Below are 23,063 nucleotides of genomic sequence, written 5' to 3' on the forward strand. Positions count from 1 at the left end.
GGTCCCTCAGAGATACTCTGGGTGAACTTGAGGTTTCCTGGAATTTTAGGTCAGAACAGCAGCTGGAGTAGCTCAATGTTCACTCTCAGCTGAGCTCCAGGAAACCCGTCAGGAGATCCGGGCATCACGCAAGGCCATGCAGGCAGAAATGCGTGCTACCCGTGAGATGCTGCATGGGGATCTCCGTACCATCATCCTGCAGAACCAAACTTTCCAGACCCACATGCTTGCTGCCATGGAGGACCATACCAGGGCTTTGCGTGGGCTGCCTCCCATATCACGGCTGATATAGCAGCAGAGGGTGATGACAGCGATGGCAGTTCTCCCACTGTAGCGTAGCCGTGCAGGCCATGAGCCCATGGAGGTTTTTTTATTCTCAACATCCATGCATGTGGGTGTTGGGGTGCACCCTGAACCTCATCCCTCCTGGGTGGCCTCCCCCCACCCCTTGAACCACACATGCTATTTTTTTTTATTTTTATTTTTTTTACAGTGTGTTGCTTTGTGTGGCTCCCGTGGGCATCCACTGTGTATTCCAGCTGGGCGCATGCAGGATTGTCCTGTCTTTGGGTTAGATGCTTGGTTTCCTGACACACACACCCCTCCGGCTTCCCCTTTCCATGGGCTTGCAAAGGGTGTGACCAAGTGACAGTAACTTACACAGTAACATTGGGCTCCCATGAGTTGTGTGGGCAGTCTGTAGTCAAAACTGTGTGTATATCCCTAGTGGGGATTGTTGTTGGATTCTACACTGCATGGTGTGTTGATATGTGCTTGTGCATCCATGTCTTTCTCCTTATATACATGTAGGTTCTTCATGTCTTCACAAAGCCTCCTCCTTTGCAGATGCAGTTCATGTTGTATGCAGTACACTGAGACATTTGCCTGACAGCAACACTCTGCAGTTGGAAGGGGTCGATGTGCTGCCTTAGTCAGGTTGTGAGACTTGCACTACTTTAATTTTTTGATGTCATATATTGCCACGGTTTCATCCTGTACTGATGTTTTGTGTTGCTGGTAAGTATTTGTTCATGTGTGCTGTTTCTTATTGATTACTAAGAGCATATTGTCTGTGGCCTGTTTACATTAGGGACAGTGCACTTTGTGACACTTGTGTCATGTGTTGTGCATTCATTTGGTTGCTTTCACATTGCATGCCATGCCATGGTGTGTTGGGTAGCTGAGATGGGGAGGGGTTGGATGACATGGCACTATTTTGATGTAGTATTTTGCAAAGGGGTAGTCATTTCTGCTGCATGAATGTGTGTCTTTTTGTGACACAGCATTGGGTGTCTTTAAGTAGGTAGGGATGCACACAATGTAACACTTCCAGGTGAACAATCTCAGGCTGGTATGGTTGTGACAGTTGACTGTCCCTTTTGTCATCATCATTGATTGTCAGCTGGTATGTGCCAGGCCTGTGTGCACTCTGCAGGGGTGGGATTTTAGGTGAAGTAATTTGCCACAAGCTGGGTACAGGCTGCCTCACCACGTGCCCTTTCACCTCCCATGCGCAGCGGCCGTGCATGTGGTTGGGGATGTGGTGGCACCACCATGTCCACCGGCACGCCCCGGCGGGTTGCAACGTTGTGCAGGACACATGCTGCCACTATGATCCTGCACAATACTGGTGGCGCATATAGCAGCTGCCCACCAGAGCGGTCAAGGGAGCGAAAGCGGGATTTGAGCACTCCGAATGTGCGCTCCACTATGCCCCGGGTTGCAATATGGGCTGTGTTGTATCTTACCTCGGGTGGTGTGGTGGGGTTCCGAATTGGCATCATCATGTAGGTGCTCAGAGGGTAGGCACTGTCCCCTGGGGAGGTGATGATGGCTATCATTAGTGGGGTTGTCACATTACTCAGTATCTGACATGCATGCATGTGCAGAGGCATTTATACTCACCAATCAGCCATGTGTCGCCATGCCACCCAGCTTCCAGGTCCCGGTTTAGGGGTGACATTCTGAAAATGAAACTATCATGGCTTGATCCTGGATAGTTGGCATATACTGAAGTGATGATTTCCTTGGCATCACATACTACCTACACGTTGATTGAATGCCAGTGCTTGCGGTTTCGATATATGTGCTCAGTGGCCCTGGGAGGACGTAGAGCCACATGGGTGTAATCAATGGCACCTAGCACTTTGGAAAACTGTGCCACCCTGTAAAAGTCCTGGACCACCGCCTGCCTTTCTGCAGGTGTTCTGGGCATGTATATGTGCCTGCGGACAGAGGGGCATGCAGTCATGATGGCCAACACCTGTTGTAGGCAGCGTGACTGCGTGGCCTGTGACACACCCCCCAGTATGGCACTTGTCCGCTGAAATGAACCAGTAGCCAAGAAGTGCAGTACATTGAGCACCTTTTCCAAGGGGCTCAGTGCTTGCGAGCACAGGGTGGGTGATGTGAGGTCATCCTCCCACTCACTCACCAGGTCAAGGATTATTTGTGGTGGAAACCTGTACCTCCCATACATCTGGTCATCAGGCATCCCAAAAAGGCTGGTCCTGGGTGATAAAAGGCAGGGCCTGGCTATCCTCCTCCTCCTCCTCCTCCGGTGTCCCATGACCACTGCTGGGAGGAACTGTATATTCATCGTAGCGTCTGAGCTTGTTTGTTGTTTGGGCACACTTTAATGCTGCGCGGGGCCGCTTACGCCTGCTTCCTGCTGGCATACGTGTTTCCGGATTGGTGCGTCTTTTTTGGCGCACGCCTTTCCCCTGTTCGATTCCATGAATACGTGTTGTTGGCGCGCGTGGGCGTTGCAAGCATTTACCTCCTGTACTTCCCTCGTAACGCTCACATTTTCACGCGTTGTTCCCCATTCCGCATGTTACGCCCCATGTTACGCCCACTTTTGTTGTGTGCGCTGCACTATGTGTGCTTTCCCTGTGCACGTAGCACACGCCCTTTTAATGACGTGTGCGCCCGGGTGCGCCACCCACGATTTTAGCGCACATCCCAGGATTTACATGCGCACTGAATTCCATGAATCAATGTGCGCGGCTTTGGCACGCCTGCGCTGCGATTTTCACACTTGCGCTCCCCTTTTCTGCACACATTTATTCCATGAATCGGCCAGATAATGAGGCCCAATGTAATTAAACGAAATATAATAATGAAAATGTATGAGATCTGTTAAGTCTTAAAAGGTTTATGCTCAAATATTAGGTGTTCCTATTTGATGGGTTCATAATGAAAAGAACATTAATGACGCTTTTCCATAGCAGAAGGTTAAAGAAACAGGAAGTCAAAAGGCCCCATGGAGTGCTAGCTAATGGCTAACCAATGAAACCAGAGAGCTCTTAGTTCTCATGTACATTCTGGTTAGATCTAAATGTTCCGATGCATATTAATCAGTAAGGTACAACGAGCTGACCTTGGTCACGACAGGGACAATTGGGATGCTGCCTGCAATAGGCCTTTATACTCCCTAACTCAAGTTGACAATGAACTAACATATGCTTCACCTTCATGCATTCCTTAGCCTGATAATAGGCGCTAATTTACTCTAGGAGTACAGGCTATGATATGAGAAAAAACATCTCTGTTATTCCTCTGTTCATCAAGACGGTGGGCCTCATTACGAGTTTGGAGGTAGCCATGCCCTTAATAGGGGCATGGCTACCCCCAAACTCGGGTCCGGTTCTGGGTTCCCTGAATGGGGAAATACCGGACCATTCCGACCTAGGAGAGCCTGGTATTTCCTCATTCAAGGAACCCAGACCCGGTACATCCCCATTCCCATTTGAGCCCCCATAGGGCTCAATGGGAATGGGGAGCATGCTAACAACGGGCCTGTTAATGACGGCCCGTTGTTAGCATGCTGAGCCGCTTGCGGGACCCACTACGGACGTCTGGTAAAACCAGGCGTCCTGAGCGGGTTCGGCGAGCGGACCTCGTAATGAGGCGGTATGGGGTTAACGGCACCGGCAGCTCTACTGGTGCGGTTAACCCCATACCACCAGGGTCGTAATGAGGCCCACCGGTCAGTTTGAAGAGAAATAACTCTTATCTTACATGTTTGACTCAGCCCAGAATATATTTCCATAAACCCCTGATCGTTATCCCAATTATGATCAGTAATGCTATTAAAAAAGCGTCTAGAGACAATGGGGGTCATTCCAAGGTGGGCGGCAAGGGATACTGGGCACCGGTAAGGAGACCGGTACCAGTAATCCCTTACCGCCCTACTACAATGTCCCTTAGCGGGTCCCACCAGGAACGGCTGGTCTGACCAGCCGTTGTGGACGGGACCTGTTAAGGGACCATGGCTCAAATAACCGGCTTGCCATTCGCGAGCCCTCCCCATTCCCATTGAGCCCTATGGGGGCTCAAATGGGAATGGGGAATGGCATTTTCAATGGGGACTTACCGGTCCCACAAAGGTCGGACTACACCCATTGAACTATACCAGTGCCGGACCCGTTATTGGTGGCAGTCATGGTGAAAATAACGCCATGACTACCACCAACCCCGGAATGAGGGCCAATGGCTCATCATCTATGTTGCAGCCCTGGCTGCATTGCGATAGCTAGGGCCCCTCTGGGTGCTCAACCTGTATTAGCAACAAACATGTCCTATGCATACAATGCCTATAACTAATATTGCCTCCACCTAGAGTGGGCTGTGGATCTACCTGTGAACAATGCAAAACAATATACAAACAACATACAAGGCGGAGACAATATAGACATATACACAGTTGAATACTAAAGAAATACATAAACACAACAACCGTGATTCATATCCCTATAGAGGATGCACATGATATTTAGTACTCATTCTTTTTTGACTGGGTGGAATGTGTGGGGTGGCAAAAATGAAATTGGGCCATCCGTTGGTGTACTTCTCTGCCTCTCATTTTAGTTTAGCCGTCCATGGCTGCCATGTTAATCTGGGCCTTATTCCCCTAATTGCCTTGTCCTATGTTGTTGTGCACATGTCTGAACTGAAATGTATTCTCAGTGCACCACTGGAATGTTACCCCCGCCCCCATTCATTCATTTGCATGGCAGAGAGGTGGAGCAGAACGCAACTTGCATTTCCGCCGCCTTTCTGTCTCTCTTCCATACAGATGCTATAGCATTTCAGCCGGCATGGATTTTCATGCCGGCCCAAATGCTGGAGATCGCTATGGGGCATGCCAGGCTGTGTTTACTGCATTTACAGGGCAGAGTGCAAAGGTCCAGGGGAAAAGGAGGTGTACACACAGGATTGCCTTCTTTTGCCCTGCACTTTTGCACTCCGCTGTGCAAATGACGAAGGAAATTTTGGCAGCAGTGTAAGTCAACACGTAACGGCTCCCCGCCACCTAATTGCTCATTTGATTAAAATGAGCTCCTTAGTGTTCCTTGTGCACCGGACCCTCTACGGGCATCGGAGGATCTGGCAAGCAATTCTTTCTTTCAATTTAACCTTGAGGTGCGCACACATGCCAGTGTGCTTTTTTCTGTGGGAAATCCCCTGCTTGAGGCAGGCCCTGTAAGCGGTGCTCAGGGCCAATAGAGCAAAGCATGGCCCCCTAACCTGTAACCTGATGTCTAGCGCGCTGGTGCAGCAGGGCCGGGGCAGAACATGGCACACAGCGCTGATCACCTCTGGTCACTTTTCACTCAAGCTGCAATGATCCAGAGCTGCCCTGAACAATAAGCAGGTGCTCTCCCTCATCTTCTCTCTCTCACACACTCTCCCATACAAGGGCAGTTAGTGGCTGGGGTGGACTGCTTTCTGCTTTACTCTTCTCCGCATGGAATCCAGACTCCTGCAAGTGACTTGAAGTGGTTGCCATGGCTCCCCATCAGTTAACCCTGGGCCGCCGTAGAACAGAAGGCCAGGAATGGGTACAGTTTATTTTGTACTTCTGACAGCTGACAGGGGCTGCTCAGGACATCAGTGCACCCTGCTCACAGACCGACCCCCTCAGGAAAACACCCCTCTAACCCTCCATTTTAGGCAAGCTTTTCCTTATATGTGCAGCCTTGGAGTTGTACCATTCTTGTGTGTTACCAGAGGGGTGGCAGGTAACTTTTGAATTCTCCTTGGCAGTAGTCCAGTGCCCCTCTACTGGAACACTACCAAGTGAGGCCACTTCAGGGCACATATCCAATCAGGTAAGTTATGTGAGATTTGTGATGGAGGTTGCATGCAGTGTCATTGGGTATGTGATGCCACTTCCTCTGCCCCTGGCATTTTGGTTAATTAGAGTCCCTGTTTTGACGGGTAGTATAGCTCTGTGGCAATGTGTTAGATGATACAGAGCAACACAGGTTCGAATCCCGGGTCCACGCTTAGAAACCTATTCGGTATTAAGCATGGGAGTAATTATAGGTGGGTACAGGGGGACAAGCCCCCCCCAACTTATGAGGCATGCCTTTTTGTCCCCCCCATCTTTTGGTGGGAGGGCCAGGGGTGGCACATCGTGGCCGCAGCATTCAAGATAATGTAATTTGATGGTGCGGGCCTGGCTGAGGTGCCCAGCCAGGCTTGCGCTGTCTCATTGCATAAAGCTGAGCTTGCGCTCAGCTGCGTGTATGTTTGTTGTAGGGCTGGGCTGCAGGCTGACGCTAGTGAGGGGTCACATTTGTACAATCACATTTGGGTTCAGGGGAGTATCCAGCATTGCAACATTGGAGGGGGGGGGGGTGAGGTGAGCCACGAAATGCAGTATGTGTAATAATCTCATTTACACCCCAAACTGGCCACCCGTACCCCAATTTACCTTTTTGGTAACATTAGTGGAAGATGGCATTTTTACACATAAAAAAATGAATAAAACTGCAAGATCGTTGCAGATGCAGGAAACTCATTTGTTAAAGCTCTGGCCTACCCTCTGGGGCAAAATCCATGGAAACCTCCTAATTTGAATATGGATTGCACCAACAGAAGTGACTTTACAGAAAAGGACATTGCAATGAGCATCATCAGTTTTTGATACGTGGCGGCACCATTGAAGTGACTTTAGAATAAGTTGCCATAAGTGAGCCAAGTGGCAAATGACTTTGTGGTGCAAAATACCTAAATTGCACTATTGTTAAATATGGAGCAACTCTATAGTCATTAGTTTTTTTTTTATTATAATAGCATGATATATTAACCTAAGCTTTGAAAGTTAATAAGAATCAAGTACAGAGCTTCAGATAAGACAATGTGATTAAATGACTTGCCCAGGATCGCACACTTGTTTTAAATGGCGAAACTGGGATGTGGACAATTCAAGCAACTGTGCACATCTTCCCAGGTTTAGTTGATATGGATATTCATTAAGGTTTTGCTTTACATTTCATGTGCTTAAATATTTATTTCTGGCAATGCCTTGGAAGCAAACCCCATTACATAATAAGCTAGTCTTTCATAGTAAAATAACTGTACACTATATACATTGTCATAGAAATATGTTGAGGAATGAGAGCATGGGTTTAGTTTTATTCTCCCCCTCCTGCATGCAAAGTCACAACAGCATCATGCAGATTAATGTGAGCCTAACCAATCCCCCTTGGGTTTTAAAGCCAGAGTCATTATTTCATAAAGCATGCAACATTATGCACCCTTCTCACTTCTGATCACTCCCTCCCATACACATTTCTAAAGGGACAAAAGTCCCTGCTACTAGTCACTCCCCCCCATCAGTGTCTAATGGCTCACAGTGTAATGCTCTGTTAACACAGAGCAACGTGAGGACCGTCTGCTTCCACAAGCCCCTTGGGACATTGTCCTGGCACCTCTACCGTTCAGAAAGGGTAAGGTGTCTTGCTGCCAGGACAATAAGCGTGCTGAGTAGGAATTGCTCTGCACACATTGTCCTGCCAGTGGGACACCTTTCCTGTTGTGCACGCTATTTGAGGTGCTGAATGGGATTGGTGTCCCAATGACAAATGTCCCAGTCTGGCCTCCCACTCAGCATGCTAGTGCTTGGGGTAATTTGAACACAGGAAAACGTACCTTCATTTCAGAGTCCGAATGTTGCAAGTAATTCATTAAATCAGAATAACCAACCTAATGTGCTGTTTTAAAATCTTGCAGGCATCCATTTTGTATTATGTCTATATGCTTGTTTGAGTCATTGCCCCAGTGACAATAATCAAACACCAGCTCCCCTCAGCCTACTTTCAGGCCCTCTTTAGGTAGAGGGGGTGCAGGTGTTTTTGCTGTTGTCAATGCAGTGAATTCTAAAGACCAACTGTGGTGTTATAAGTTTCAGAAGACTGGCATGTCTTTAGAATTTAATTTTAAAGCTACGCCACCAGTTTTAGGAAAGTTATAAGAGAGCGTCGGCAATTGACTCTTGTGGTGTAGTAGCTTAGTGTTATCCCTCAGAGCTACTGTCCGCCTTTCCTCCACCGTGCCCCTTTTCTTTCAATTGTCATGCCCCCCCCCCCCCTACATTTTCACCAAAGTTACTCCACCGGTATTAAGCACCTTCTAACAAAAAACAATTATAAATATTATAAATGAACAGAAGCCCTTCTTTAAGGTTAGCCTTTCAGCAAGGAAATGTTGATGTCTTCTGTGTGGAATTGCCCCGCTCGCAACAGTACAAAAAGTTCAAAGTCTGTCTTTCAGGTTCAGAAGAGGAGTTGCGGTTCCATGGAATAAACAGAATCTGCTGGAAGACCAGAGAAAGCTAATCCTACTGGGGCAGGAGAGGGGCACTGATGTGCAGTGCACGCTGCGAGGCAGAACAAAGGTTTACACATGGAAACCCCATGAGAAGGAGAGGAGATGCCATCCGTTGAAGCCCTGGAGTGACTCGCAACTGCATCTTTGACTGCGAAGGCCAAGTGGTGGCAAAGGAAAAGCAGTGAAGGAAGAGAGAGGAGAAGGAATGCGCTGGACACCTCCAAAGAAAGAGTGTGGCCGGGTGTCGCCAAAGTGGATCTGGGCCCCCTTTTCACATTTTGCTACGTAGGTTGTAGCATTTCATTCTGGGGGCTAGCCGCTCACACGCACACCTACCCCTCCCTCATCCCCCACTGCCGTCATAAATCATAAATACATAATCCCTGGCCATGCCTCCTAAAAATGGTGCGGGACAAAATGCAAAGAAATGGTAATTTCCCCAAATACAGTGAAACAGTCATGATGAGGTAGGCGTATACCGCCAAGCTGAAGGAGGGTGTGGAGGCTCCAGGTGTGAGCGACCACACCGTAGGGGGACCCTGTGACTGGTATCACTGAGGTGAGAGGTACAGAAAATCCCTAACATGAAGGAGGAGGAAGGAGACAGCAGACCATGTCAATGAAGGGGAATTCCTGAGGAAGAGAATTTGAATATTGTAAGAAAGAGAGGGGGAGAAATTGTCTCTGCACCTTGGAACCTGGAAGGAAGGTTCCCAACAGTGCAACAGCAACAAATGAATAGTGTGGGAAAATGAAGTGTCTGCGTGTATCCACTGATTTCCTGAGTCTTCCATTGCCACCCAGCATAGATGCCAGGATGAGCGGCATTGCCAGGAACTCCCTGACCAACACGCTCACGCATTGTCAATATGACATGGTCTCCGAGGGCAAGATGCTATCTAGGTAACCACTGTAGAGCGAATGACCTAACACACTGACGCGCATAGCTGTGTGTTACAAGGAACCAACAATTTCACCTAGAAGTTCAGACTCAAACGGTTATTTAACAGTGTCACGTGAATTCAAAGAAGATTTCAGCAGTAATTGCACATCTCAATAGACACTGTGAAATATCCAGGCAAAACAGCCAACGTGTGTTTTGACCCTGGGTGGGTCTTCTTCAAGGCTGTAGCTCATTTCAAAACCAAGTATATTCAGTAACCGGAAAAAAGTGAGCCCAAAAGGTCGCAGCAACCCACTGAAGTCAAATGGTTGAAGCATCACTTTGTTGACATTACTATGTCGATAACAATGAACCCAGCATTTGGCAATAATAATGTTACAAAATTGTGGGTCTGGAAGGAGACAAAACAAGAGTAAACAAAACAGCATTAGACCGCATATTTATTAGCTTTTATATAGCACACAGCAGCCTATGGTATTGTGGCGCTGTTACATATAGACATGGCTGGTTGCAGAAGAAGGCTTTGTTACAATTGTAAGGGTATACAGACTTGGTTACAGGCATGACTTTAGTAATAAAGAAAAAAGGACAACTGAATTACATACGAGATAGAAGACATAACAGAGTGTCGGAGGCATAGTAAGTAGAGGTCCAGAGAGGGTCCATCTGTAGTGATGTGGGTGTTTTAGTTGAATAGTGTGGTTTTGAGGCCTTTTCAGAAGGCTGAGAGGGAGGTCTCGGCCCTGAGTCCTGCCTGGATGCTTGAGCACCAAGCTTCATCTTTTACGATCTCATCAGGGCAGGTTGGAGGGGTGGTAAGATCTTTAAAGATAGAGAATAGTTCTTTGAATTTAGAGTTGGCGTTGGAGATCCTAGTGTTGAAATCATTGGATTTAGCATTGAAGATGGCTTTTTTGTATTGCGTGGATAGCCTTTTGAATTCGCCCTTGGTGGAGTTGCTGGGGTTCGTTTGCCAATTAGCAAGGGCAGCATGTTTGCTAGAGCGGAGGAATAATAGGTCATCTGTGAACCATGAGTTAAAATGCATGGATTGTTTTGCTTTTTTACCTTCAACAGAGGGAACTACAGGCCTATAACCACAGTACCCTTCCTACTGAAAATCCTGTATAAAGCTGCATACCTTCAAGTCCAGAAATACCTCAAAACCCATCACCTACTGGGCCTAAGGCAGTCAGGCTTTCGCCCTAACTACGGAATGGAGACCTCCCTCTTGGACCTCAAGAACCAAATAGATGACCTCAGAGACGCAGGCAAACCTGCCCTCTTACTACCTCTGGACCTATCCGCGGCCTTCGACCTGGTTGATCACAACACTCTCTGCCATCATCTCTCAACCGCAGGCCACCTCTCACCCAACGCCACAGCTTGGATCTCCTCCTTCCTTAGCGGTAGAGTAATGAAGGTTTTCTCAGACCAGGCCTGCGCCCAACCACATCTAATCAAATGTGGAGTTCCTCAAGGGTCCTGCATTTCTCCCACAATGTACAACCTCTTCACAAGGTCCCTATTTAACTACCTAGACTCTATGGGCATCACGTACACCAATTACACTGATGACACGCAGATCCTCATTCCTCTCTCAGGTGATTATGAAGCAGATCAACCAACCCTCAACATCATCTACGCCACCATCCAATTCTGGATGGCAGAAAACTGGCTCTGTTTGAACAGCGATAAGATCGAACTCCTTATCATTGGTTCCCCGAGCACAATCAGAAAGTTAGGCTCTCAATACGACGCCTTTCCCATCGACAACACCCACATTCCCACATCTCAGTCAGTCAAAACTCTGGGAATATACCTGGACTCGAACCTCACCATGACCGGACAGGTTAATGCAATATCATCAGTAGCTGCTTACCACTCAAAACTCATCACAGCCGTCAGACCATTCCTAACGCAACAAAACTCCCTCACCATCGCCAGAGCAATCATTGGATCGCGCCTCGCCTATTGTAACATGCTCCTTCTAGGCACATCAACAAAGAACATCAGGAAACTACAAACAGTGCAAAACAATGGTCTCAGAGCAGCAACAGGCATCTCCAGACCAGAGCATATCTCATCCACAAGGAAATCAGTCCACTGGCTTCCCATTAAGGAACCTATCCTCTTTAAATCTCTGGCACTGACTCATAAATGCCGCCATGATACGGCACCATGGTACCTCTTTCAGAGATTATCCGCGCCCCCCTCGAACAGACCCACTCGTTCCAGTTACTCCAACCGCCTCGCCATCCCCAAAAGCCTCAAAGCCCGAGTAGGCGGCACAAGCTTCCCGGTGCTAGCAGCCACCAACTGGAACCTACTCCTTCCCACAATCAGAAGCATCGAATCCCACACCGCCTTCAGAAAAGCAATCAAAACTAAACTGTTTGTAAAACCTCACCCGGGATCTCACTGTTAGGCATTTGCTACCTGTAACCCTGGCATTGCCCTTTACCGTTTGAACCTCACTGTAGGCACTTGCTACCTGTAACCCCAGCAGTGCCGCCTACTTCTTGTAACTAAGTCACTTTCTTGAAACAGCGCCTCGATGCTAGGCGCTTTACAAATATAAAAATAAAATAAAATAAATAAACAGGGGTTATGGTGCTATGGTTTCAGTGACTTTGGTGAGGGTGTGTGAGTAGAGGTTAGCAAGAGCTTTGGGGTTACTGAAAAGCAGAGGTTTTAGCTCCGGAACATCCAGGAAGGGGAGGATATTGTCTTAAGTCCGTTTTCTGGAGCTTCTGACATTGGCTGGTGGGGCATAGGAGAGAACTTTACTGGTAGGTTCGGTAGGGATGGAGAATTGTATGCAGTTATGGTCCGTCCATGGGTACGCTGAGTTGGCGGTTATAGTGGTAGAGCAGTCAAGGGTGCAGCCTTTGCAATGGGTAGGGTGAGTATTTTTATGTGTAAACCCAAGGCCTTTAAGTTCCTTAGCTAAGGGTGAGGCTGCTTTGTCCTTGGAGTCAGTGAGGCCTGGGTTGAGGTCACCGAGTACGATGGTTTTTGTAGAGCTTTTTAGGTTATTGCCTAGAACATGGAGGAGGTGCCCTTGGAAGTCGGGGGAGTGGGCCAAGGGGCCTGTATATGATGTGTAAGTTTATAGTGCAGTTAGGGGAGAGGGACAGCCTGAGAGGAGGTCAGCATTGCCTTTCCAGGTGTGATTGCACATCCTGATGGAGAGTTTGTCTCTGGATATCAGAGCTACACCTCCACCTTTGAGGAGCCATCTGTCCTGTTGGAGGATGGAATAACCCTGAGGGAGAGCGAGAGGGATGGCACCATCCAGCAAGGGGTCATCCATCTTACCTAAAAGATTAGTAGGGATAAATACTACCATTTCTCTGTGCAAATAATTTTTCAGCAAGCCTTGTTTCTCCAACAGAATTTCTGGGAAGATATAGAAAACATATTCTAAGACCTGAGTGCAACCGTATCAGAAGTGCCAAATGATGACCTTTAAAATCCAATAGATATCTCTGTCAACCAAAGGAGGGCGCCCACATCAAAATAAAGTCCAAATTGGATCTGCATTTAGACACATATTTGGAAAACCTGTTCAAACTGTCCTCCCGGCCATTCGGCAAGAAGTAAAGAATAAAGACTGTCATAGTCCAAGGGAAATGAAAGTGAACTTAACAACTACCTAACTTCGGTTAAAGGGAATCTTACCAGGTGCAGGGCTGTTACCAGCTTGTCCTGCCCACCCCCCTCAATACCTGCACACTCAGACAGCAAAGAAGACACAAGAGACCAGAATTAGAACGGTACAGCGAGTAATGCAAGCAGGAACCAATGCCTGAGAGGACTTCTCTGCCTCACCCCCAGCATGCCCATCCTTATATACAGACTGGCTGACGCAATCTCCGCCAGTCATTTAGCACACGTGAACAAAGGTCCATATAATGTACGGGGAAGGAGAGAAAGAAGGGAAACGTGTATGTTTAATGGCAGAATGGTTTCTTGGTACTGAGGCTGCCTCTGTCCTTGAAGAGCTTGTTTCCAAGCAGCATGCAGTCACGTGTGCCATGAACTTCTCAGAAGAGGCAGAGGTCAACCCGTGCTGCCTGAGTTGTGGTGTGCATGCCTTCCACAGCACTGTGACCTTGCTTGACTGCCCAGCTGTAACCAAACTCTTCTTTCATCCCCTCAGAGAAAATAAGAGAAAGCAAAATGTTAGAGTTGGTAACAGGCCGTATAAGGTCTGTGCAATTAATTATAATTATTATGTTATAACGCTCTTAATGCCAGAGTGTGCTCTAGCAGCTTGAAGTGGTTTTTGCGCAGATGGAATTACAAATAAAGACAGACTGAAAGAATATGGCAAAATACTACTTTATGCTCATTTAATAAAGCAGGGAGAACTAACAGGCATCAAGCTGATGCATGCACACAGTAGCTTGATTGCATTGCGGCCTTATACCCCAATATGCGTCATCTATGATGTCATCCTACATGTCAAATCATAAACCTAACGAAGGACTGGATTGGTTAAGGGAACATGTCTACATATAGAACATATAAGAATTAGTACATCATTGGCTGTCCCTTATCTGTAGGGCACGCCTTGAACTACCTCTTAATAAGTATAGTACTGATTATAGCGGACAAAATAACAAAGAATTGGTCTATGCAACATTGTATAGCAGGTTTCCCCTTAGACCCACTGATTGGTTGGCATACCATCCCAGCCTTGGACTTTTGGCTCTCTAGCAGCATGTACGTGGAACGAAACCCAGGTGCTTTGAATTACTCATGTTTTCCCAATTAATCCATCTTCCCTCATCGGTCGGTCATAAGCCAAAGTCTTCCATCTGTAGTTGACCTTGCAGCCTGCTGACTGCTCTGGACCATTTGAGGGATTGGGAACACACCACTATCTTCGTCTGAGGCTCTAATTAATCGTCCTTGTCTTGAACGTCTGAGTCACATGTGAAGAGACTATGAATTTGTCCATTTCAAACTCTGATTTACTGTTATTTGATTCAATTATGTAGGTGCTCACTCTACATTTCAGGGACTTCATACATTTTTAATTGTCCAATACCTTGGCTAGTACAGATGTTTTTTTCTTCCTTAATCTGAGAGCAATGTCTGACATTCAGAGCTTATCTGTGTAACTCTTGTGACTTGCAATTATTCCTTAAAATAGTTATCCTTGATCCTAGGCCAATGTAACCTCTTGTTGTTCTGCACACAGGGTTTTCCAGCCACTCCTGATTCTGCATCTTTGGTCTGTTTCAGAGGTAGCTTGGTTGAGTTCGACGTGAGCCAATATCCATTTTCCTATCATGGCTGTTCTTGCCACATTATATAATCCTCTATAGCAAGCCTCTATATGTCTCATCTATCATGCGTTACTGCATATTTACAGTTATTGGCCATTAAATTACTTAATCTTCTTTATTTCCATGGTTACTTTAGCTTTAGATATGTATAGGAGGTCCCAGACATGGTCTGCACCCCAGCCCCCCATTTCGAGGTAGTAGGAACATATTCGCCAAAATACGTTACGTACGAGGAGCAATCGAACCAACAGAGAGCTATGCTGGGCCTATGCCCAGTGCCCATCAGCAGAGCAATACCGGCTGAAATGCCTATAATCAGACAGCCATAGACTGCACGGTACCCTCTCAGACAACCGTACCAGCAGCTGACACGAAATGAAGACTATTTACAGACTGTCCCCAAAGAGACCCACAGAGCCTTAATTGAAGGTAAATGGTGATGACATAAGAGCCCAGACAGACGTACAGATGAACATAAACGACAAACGAAAGATGACACACAAGCGCGAAATACAAAGAATAAAGATGTAATGGACGTGTATGAAGAAACGATGTTGATACTTAAAGAGACGTAAGGAAACGTAGCTGTGAAACAAGATGGAAGTCTTCGACCAGCTAACGCTTGTAAATAGGCTTGGAACGCACAAAGCTAAGGAAACGGAACTGCTTGCAATGCTTATTAGAAGAATAGCGCGGCATGCACCAACTATATATCTACCTCAATAAAAGCACACTATACAAGTGTGGCTCCATTTTGTAAAAGCAGAATTAAGCCCAGGCTACAAAGGTCTAGCAAGGCCAAGATTCAAATTCCAGCCAAAGGCAAAGGGAAGAGCGGAATCGAAACTCAGTAACAAGCAGTTCAATGCCTGGGAATTCGAGGTCAACCTAAGGAAGGGAGGAGAGCTGCAGCCTCAGAGAATCGAAACTTCAGAGCATGCCAGCCAGCCAGTGAAGGTCTAGATAAAGAGGCCCCAGGTAGGTGGCGATGCTGTGGAAGAATCAAATATGGGAATAACAGGAAAATGAAGCAGATTCACGGTGAACAGACACGTGACCAGCCCAGGGCAAGAGGTACCAACGTCTGATGTCACCCAGAACCCAGGATACCATAACTGTTCCTGTTAAGAAGCTACAGTTTCGGGGCCATCCTCAGCCAACAAATTGACACATAGCCTAAAGGTACTGATTGATGGAAGGGAGGCAGGGTGAATCTTGGGGCACTCTGCATCTGGGTGTCCATTCTGCATGCTGCTAATTAAAGTGGAGATGTATGCCTAGGGGTGTAACCCACCCAATCACAATGGACCAAATAATCTAGGGTCCTATAGCTTGTAGAACCAATAAGGCGTTGTAGTTGTAGTGACGTCTATCACGATTGATGTAGTGGGATGGGCATAGACGCCTACCAGATAAGAGTTATCCAATCCGTATGCTCTGTTACCATATACAGATATAGCACCTATACTTAAGTTACCTTTCTAACCAATAGAATTGCATGACAAACATATGAGTTTTACACTTCAAATGATGCCGAATTTTGCCCATAAAAGTCGCTGTCTGAATGAAGAATTTGGAAGTTGAAGCGAGACAGGCGATCGCAACTTTGTTTCCCCGTTTTTTGTACTTGTCATTAAACAGACTTCATTTTGCCAAACTATTGAGTTGTCCTTTTTGAATTGTGTTGGAGTAAGAGAATCCTGCACCCCAACCTCCTCAAGGTGCAGCTATCTTGTTACAGGTACTTGAGGGTGAGCTCTGACCTATAGGCCCGCCAGATGACTCTGCGCCCTCCTGTACACTTGGTAGCGTGAGGATGGTTCGACCATCTACTATTGATTAATTAATACTAAGACACCCATAGACCGACGGCACGAAGTAACTCTAGGCCTTCGGCAATATCACGAGTCCTTCGCCATTCGGCTGAGTAGACTGAGAAGTTCCCGTGGACAATGATAGTCTAACTCAAAAATCTGCAGTGGGTCTGAAGGAACCTGCCTTTCAAAGCATAACCCTTCTCTTTCCCACGGGAAGCAGATCAGGTGAAAAGACCGCAAGAGGTGGGAAAGGAGGAGCGGTGATCCCGAAGTTCCACAGAGAAAAAGATGCGAGCGGTGAGTGAAACAATAAACTCATTACTTTGGCAAATGTCTTGTAGGCACTAGAACAAGTAAGGGAAAGGTAACGGAGGGTGGCGGAGAAAAATAAAATAGTCAGAAGTAGAGAAGACCTCATATATATAAGGGGTTAATGACTCGGGTATAATAGAGAAAAAGTGGTTACCAGGATAGACACCCGAGTGAAAAATAGTGGTTACCGGGAGGGCACCTGAAAAAAAAGCAAGTGGTTACCGGGATAGACACCCGAGAGAAAAATAGCGATTACCGGAATGGCAACTGGAAAAAAAAAAGCAGGTGTTTACCGGGGGAACACCCGAGAGAAAACGAGAAGGAAACCAGGAAGGACACCTGAGATAAAAAAGTAAGAGGATTCTCCTTGTTCCTGTGCTTTAAAATAGCGGTCAGAAGAAATTTGAACTCAGAGCCCACATAATGGGGGACGATTAGACTACGGTGACGATTAAAGATGGCACTAAAGGGGTTCGTTTAAACCCCATGTCGGCGTATTGATTAGAAGGCAGGTATATGTGGGTCCAGCTGTTGTCCATCTAGTCTGTCAAATATCTGTCATACGTGTCCTGTTATATGTCAAATGTAAAGAACTGTATCGTTGATTGTTTGAAATGAAGTTGGGCTTTACGCGATTCCATAACTAAGAGGGAATCGCCAATGGATTGATGTTCTTGAGTAAATTGATGATATTTGGGGTCATTACGACCCAGGCGCTAATTGCGCCAACTTTACCACCATGGTGCCATTAAAAGTAGTGAGAGGAGTCATCCCCCGGCCAAATGGGCCTTTTCAGCATGGGTTATGTAACGGGTACAGGTACTTAATTGTGGTGGTGTTTCCATTCTCCATATGGATAGAAGCAGGTCCCTGTACACACCCAGATTCAACCTGTGCTACCAAGTTCCTCGTGAGGGAAGTGTTCCCTAGATGGGAGGGGTGTGAGGTAATGAGGTCAGATAACGGGGCACACTTTGTTAATGCAGTATTTGAACAGATAAGCTTGCTGCTTGGTATAAAGCACAAGTTCTCGTCAGCGTATCATCCGGAAAGTAACGGTGTTTGTGAGAGGCTCAATGGCTTGTTAAAGGAAAGAATAGCCAAGTTGAAGCTTACTCTAAAGAGGGGATGGTTGCACTGTCTACCACTGGCATTGTATGCTCTTCGGAACCAACCAGGCTCCGACCATCATCTTACGCCACACAAGATAGTCACGGGAAGGAGAATGTGGATCCCCCTTACCCACTGAGGTAGAGCTAGATGTGATGCCCGGTCCACCCGAGAGGTCCTGGGAACCGAGTTGTCAGAATATCTGAACTGCATGATATCAAGCCTCGCTGTCATTTCAGACCAACTACAGCGACGACGGAAAGGGTGCAGCACAACACCAGACACAGCGGGAGGTGCTGAAACAGACACAGCTCAAGGTCTATGCACACCAATCATCTGGTGATGCAGTACTCGTGAGGAACCACACAATGAAAAGGTGGAACGAGCCAAGATTCAACGGCCCGTTCATCATAGAAGACTGTACTCCCTCAGCCGCCAAACTGCAAGGCAGGAGAGCTTGGATCTTCCTAAATGACATTAAACCTTATATCGGTGAGATCCCTCTAGCTGCACCCCACCGCAAAGAAACCACAAACAACGGGGAAGAACCTCAGCACGTGCAGACAAGATCCATGGTGAGGAAGAAGGACACATAAGTAGCAAAGGCCAAGAAAAGGAACTCCTGCACAAGTTGTAGCATAAAAACAGGGACATTTTCCGCCGGGAAAAAGGGGGAATAAGGACATATTACAGACACTCTGTGCATTATAGTTGCAGGGTGAAGAAGAACGTAAAGGGGATGAGGGTTTAAAATGGGCATCACAGGTGCAGGGAAAAGAAGAGAATTGTGCATTCAAGCCACAACACACTGATCACAAGAACATTTGAATCAACCCATCCTTGAGCATTGCTGACAAACAAAGACTCTGATAGATTGTGAGCGAAAGACTTTTCTGGTTATAAGCAAAACAGTGTCCTGAAGCAGCCAATACCAAGACTTTGTTTCACAGAATACATGGTATCTCCCGGAAGAAATCTCACATGGGACATATTAACCTACTTTCAGTTAGTGGTAATTTCATACCCGTCACTTGTAGGGCGAGTCTCCAGTATCACAGACTTTATACAAGATCCTGCAAATAAGAAAGTAATCTGGCAACTACTGACTGTCATCGCGGAAGCCCTTGCTGAGTTGCCCCAATACAGTAATAAGGACAAAAATGCTTCCACCACAAGTGATCATCGATGAACTGACATACACGCTTTTCTTTCGCATTATAGAGGAGTGCCCAGGAATCAGGAGAACCACAGATACACTAACGTACATCAGAGATCCAAGAAACAATGAATATCTGAACCAGCTGTGGATCAATCTAAACTATGTGGTTGCAATCCACGCAGCAGGAAACTGCAGAGACTGTTCACGTCAAAAGAAAGGCCTGTGATCTAGAACCCAGCAAAGCAGGACAAATGTCCCTGTCACCCAAGGACAGATGGCTGGCACATAATGTCCTGTTTCGTCTAGTCACTGAATATCCAGAAATGGTAGGAAGGCCTGCAGAGGTTGACGTCATCACCTTTCTCAGAGACCCAGCTAACACTGCACACATGGAAACACTCCTCCATGGCATCATGCTTCAGGTGGAGCTATCCAACGTTCAAAGAGAGTACCTAAGGAGATTCCAGTGAAACCGTCCGCCGAGGGACAGATCCAGGAGACAGAGACACAGTTCTTCATCTTTCCGCCGAGGGACAGATCGAGGAAGCAGAGAGACAGTACTTATCTTTCCGTCATGGGACAGATCGAGAAGAACCGAGAAGAGAACTTCACTGTTTTGTTTTATTTTTATTTTTCATTTTTTGTTTATTTTATTCTTATTTTTCGATTTTTCATTTTTTTCATTTTTGCCATTGTTTCCATTTTTCCATTTTTCCAATTTTTCCGCATTCAAACAGGTTCCAGCATGTCCTTAGGACTGAAGCAGATTCGGGGAATGTATTGTGAATTGACCTATTTTGAATATGCTCAATGAATGTGGCTCACCAAAGGGGTTAGTCTAATCTTTTTCCATAGTCTAGCAAGGGAACTGCATCCCGTAACCAGAAGACAATTGTCACCCTCGAGAGGGGGGACACTTACGAAGCACAAGACACTTTATGTAACAAACTTTCTGAAAGACAATAATGGAGTAAATGAAAAGAATAGAACTTTATAGAACTTTAATAATTAATATGATTGAAATGGGGGCCCAGAACAGTAACCTAGTTCTCCCACAGGTGGAGGGGCACCCCACTTCCCTGGAAGAAAATGCTGCAAATTGTCATATCGAACGATAATGTGTATAAGTATAGTGATTATTATTGTTTTTCTGTCACTAACAATCAGAACTGCATTCTTTATTGGTGCACGAAGCGTTCCAATTTCAGTGCACCCACCAGATAATGTACGAACGAATCCCACAAAAGCACCCAAACCCTATATAGTCATTCCGGTTCCAAGAAAACTGATGGTAACGTAAACGAACTAAAATTGAATGTAATTAGCAGTGATTCATACACACTTGAGGTAACGAATTAAGAGAAAAGCTGGAGACAGGGTCAGCACGGAATGAATAAAAATGCAGCACTGACCACTACACGCACACACACACTGAATGCACACGAACAAGGGCAAGTGTCAACGGCTACAGAACCTCGAAAGATGGCAACAGAAAGTAAGAGACTGCCTACCGAACAACCAGTTCCAGAAAATAGTGGAAGTGACCAAGAGGAAGCAAGCGAAAGGCCAACTAAAGAAGATATAACCAAAGCACTCAAGAAGACAGAGACAGCTACACGAGAATTCACTGCAAAAATGCTGATAGACCATTTGTTCCCGTTTATAGATAGAGTGAAGAAACTGCATGAGGGACTGAAAAATAGAACCACATTGATTATTGCAGCAAGAACATCAGTTCCTACAAGCACCAGGCCCACGATATGGCCACGGGTTGGACGGACAGTACACAGGTGATGGTTAAAGGAGCTCTACGGGAGAATACAAGAGGAGAGGAAGAGAAACACAAAACCTTCTCCCACCGTAGGGAGACAGGTAATGAAGCCCGCCCCTCTGACAAGCATGATTGAGAGACCCCCAAGCATGGAAAAGCAGCACAGACGCAGTTAAAGATATAGTTATAGCAACCTACAGAAAGACACTAAGAATAAAGAGAAGCCCACACGAAGACAACAATGAACTGAATGACTACCTGGACAGCACAGCACATCTGGGAAACAACATTTGGTACCAACACATGAAGGAGGTCGGAAGAAGGAAAGCTGAAGGAGAATGCTTCGTCTGTGCACTTCTACCGTACAGCATGGGAAAATCCAAGATCTTCGTGGCTGTAGAAATTGATGTCCCCACAGCACACTGTTTATCACACGTAGCAATGTGCAACACCAGAGGACAGTTTATGGGAAGAGATGCCTCACTGATATGGGCAACAAACAGCATATCCCAATGAAAATTATTATGTCCAGGACATTAAGACAAGAAACAGAGCCCATACCAGGGATTACGTGATCTGGTATGCAAAGCCAGAAGTGCAGGGAGCAGGAACAAGATGGGAGATAAACCCGAGACTGAACGTCCAAGGAAAAACTCCAGAAAAAGCCCAAATTTGGAAGAATAAAGGCCATATGCAGATTTGGGGAATAGTACTTTCTCCAAACGGATGGGAAGAAGGAGTAGTAATATGCCGAGCATGGATGGTCCTTGGAGCCTGCAAGGAAACAATAGAAAACTCACAAAAACTGTGCAAACCGCTATGGCCAAAGTTGGTAAAGCTGCTGACATGGGTCGAAGACAGAGGAGGACCCTTGCAGATAGTGCTGCTGGAAAGTCCAAAATTGTGCTCTAGGAACAATGGCACTAGGAAGATGGGAGCGAATCAGAACTGTGGACACATTTTTGAAGCTCCCAGAATGACTCAGGTAACCGCAGTGATTATGGATCATTACTGGGCATGTGGATCCAAGGCATATATAAGACTACTGAAAAACTGTGGAGGCATATGCACACTAGTGAATGTCCAAGTTCCTGCACTAGTGATCCCAAAAAAAGACCTGAGCATTGACAGTTTCCCGAAAGCAGATGCTCATCTAAGGAAGAGGAGATCTGTGGAACTGTTATCCCGGATGAAGAGAGAGAATTACTTTTCTGCCAAATCAGAAGAAGCATTCTATGCAATCCCATACAAACACAGGCTGTTTAGCCTCACCTCAACAGTATTCACAACACTACTCTTGCCACACATCCAAGTTGGAGTGAATGCTAAATGGTTGCAGATAACCAGATGGGAGTTATTGCAGACCATCAACACCACCATAAAAGGATTAAACGCGATTAAAGAGGAACTAAGAGCAATCCGATTGATGACTCTCCAGAACAGATATGTACTCGACATGACCACAGCAATGGATGGAGGTGTTTGCACAAAAAATTGGAGAATCATGTTGCACATTTATACCTTCGCATGATGAAGAAAATGGAACTTTAACAGAAGCCATAAATATGTTGACAAACCTGAAGAACCAGATGATCGATGAAACTGATGAAGTGGATGATGATAGCTGGTTTGGAGCACTGTTCTCATGGGTCCCGCAATGGATGGCAGATATATTCAAGTTTCTGGGAGCTTTACTAGTAATGATACTGCTAGGATTCTGTATTATTAAGATAATCATCACACAGTGCTAGAAAACTGCGAAGGAAGCCATTGGGATGAAAATCATGGTCGATGTCGAACCAGGTTGGAAGCCCAGAAACCTGACTGATGAAGAAAGAAGAGACTTTATGAGAGCCAGCGAATTTGCGCCAGAAGGAATAAAATTCACGTATCCCAGGAAACGAAGAAGGTATGAAGGGAAATGGATCTATTGCAGCCCAAATGGACAATGCCAGATAATGCCCTGGAACAAAGACGAACACGTAAAAACAGCAGCAAGTTTGAAAGGTGTGATAAAAATATGGACTCCAAAGATATGCACGTGCACACCATCATGTACAAACCCTGA

General features: G+C 46.2%; 1 protein-coding gene across 1 annotated transcript in view; it reads left to right on the forward strand.

Moving 5' to 3' along the window:
- Positions 1 to 23,063, forward strand: part of RAB3B (RAB3B, member RAS oncogene family) — a 966,803-nt gene that overhangs the window by 863,744 nt on the left and 79,996 nt on the right. The window lies entirely within an intron of this gene.

Source organism: Ambystoma mexicanum, chromosome 1q (assembly GCF_040938575.1).
Source record: "Ambystoma mexicanum isolate Mex_15411 chromosome 1q, UKY_AmexF1_1, whole genome shotgun sequence".
NCBI classification, from domain to species: Eukaryota; Metazoa; Chordata; class Amphibia; order Caudata; family Ambystomatidae; genus Ambystoma; species Ambystoma mexicanum.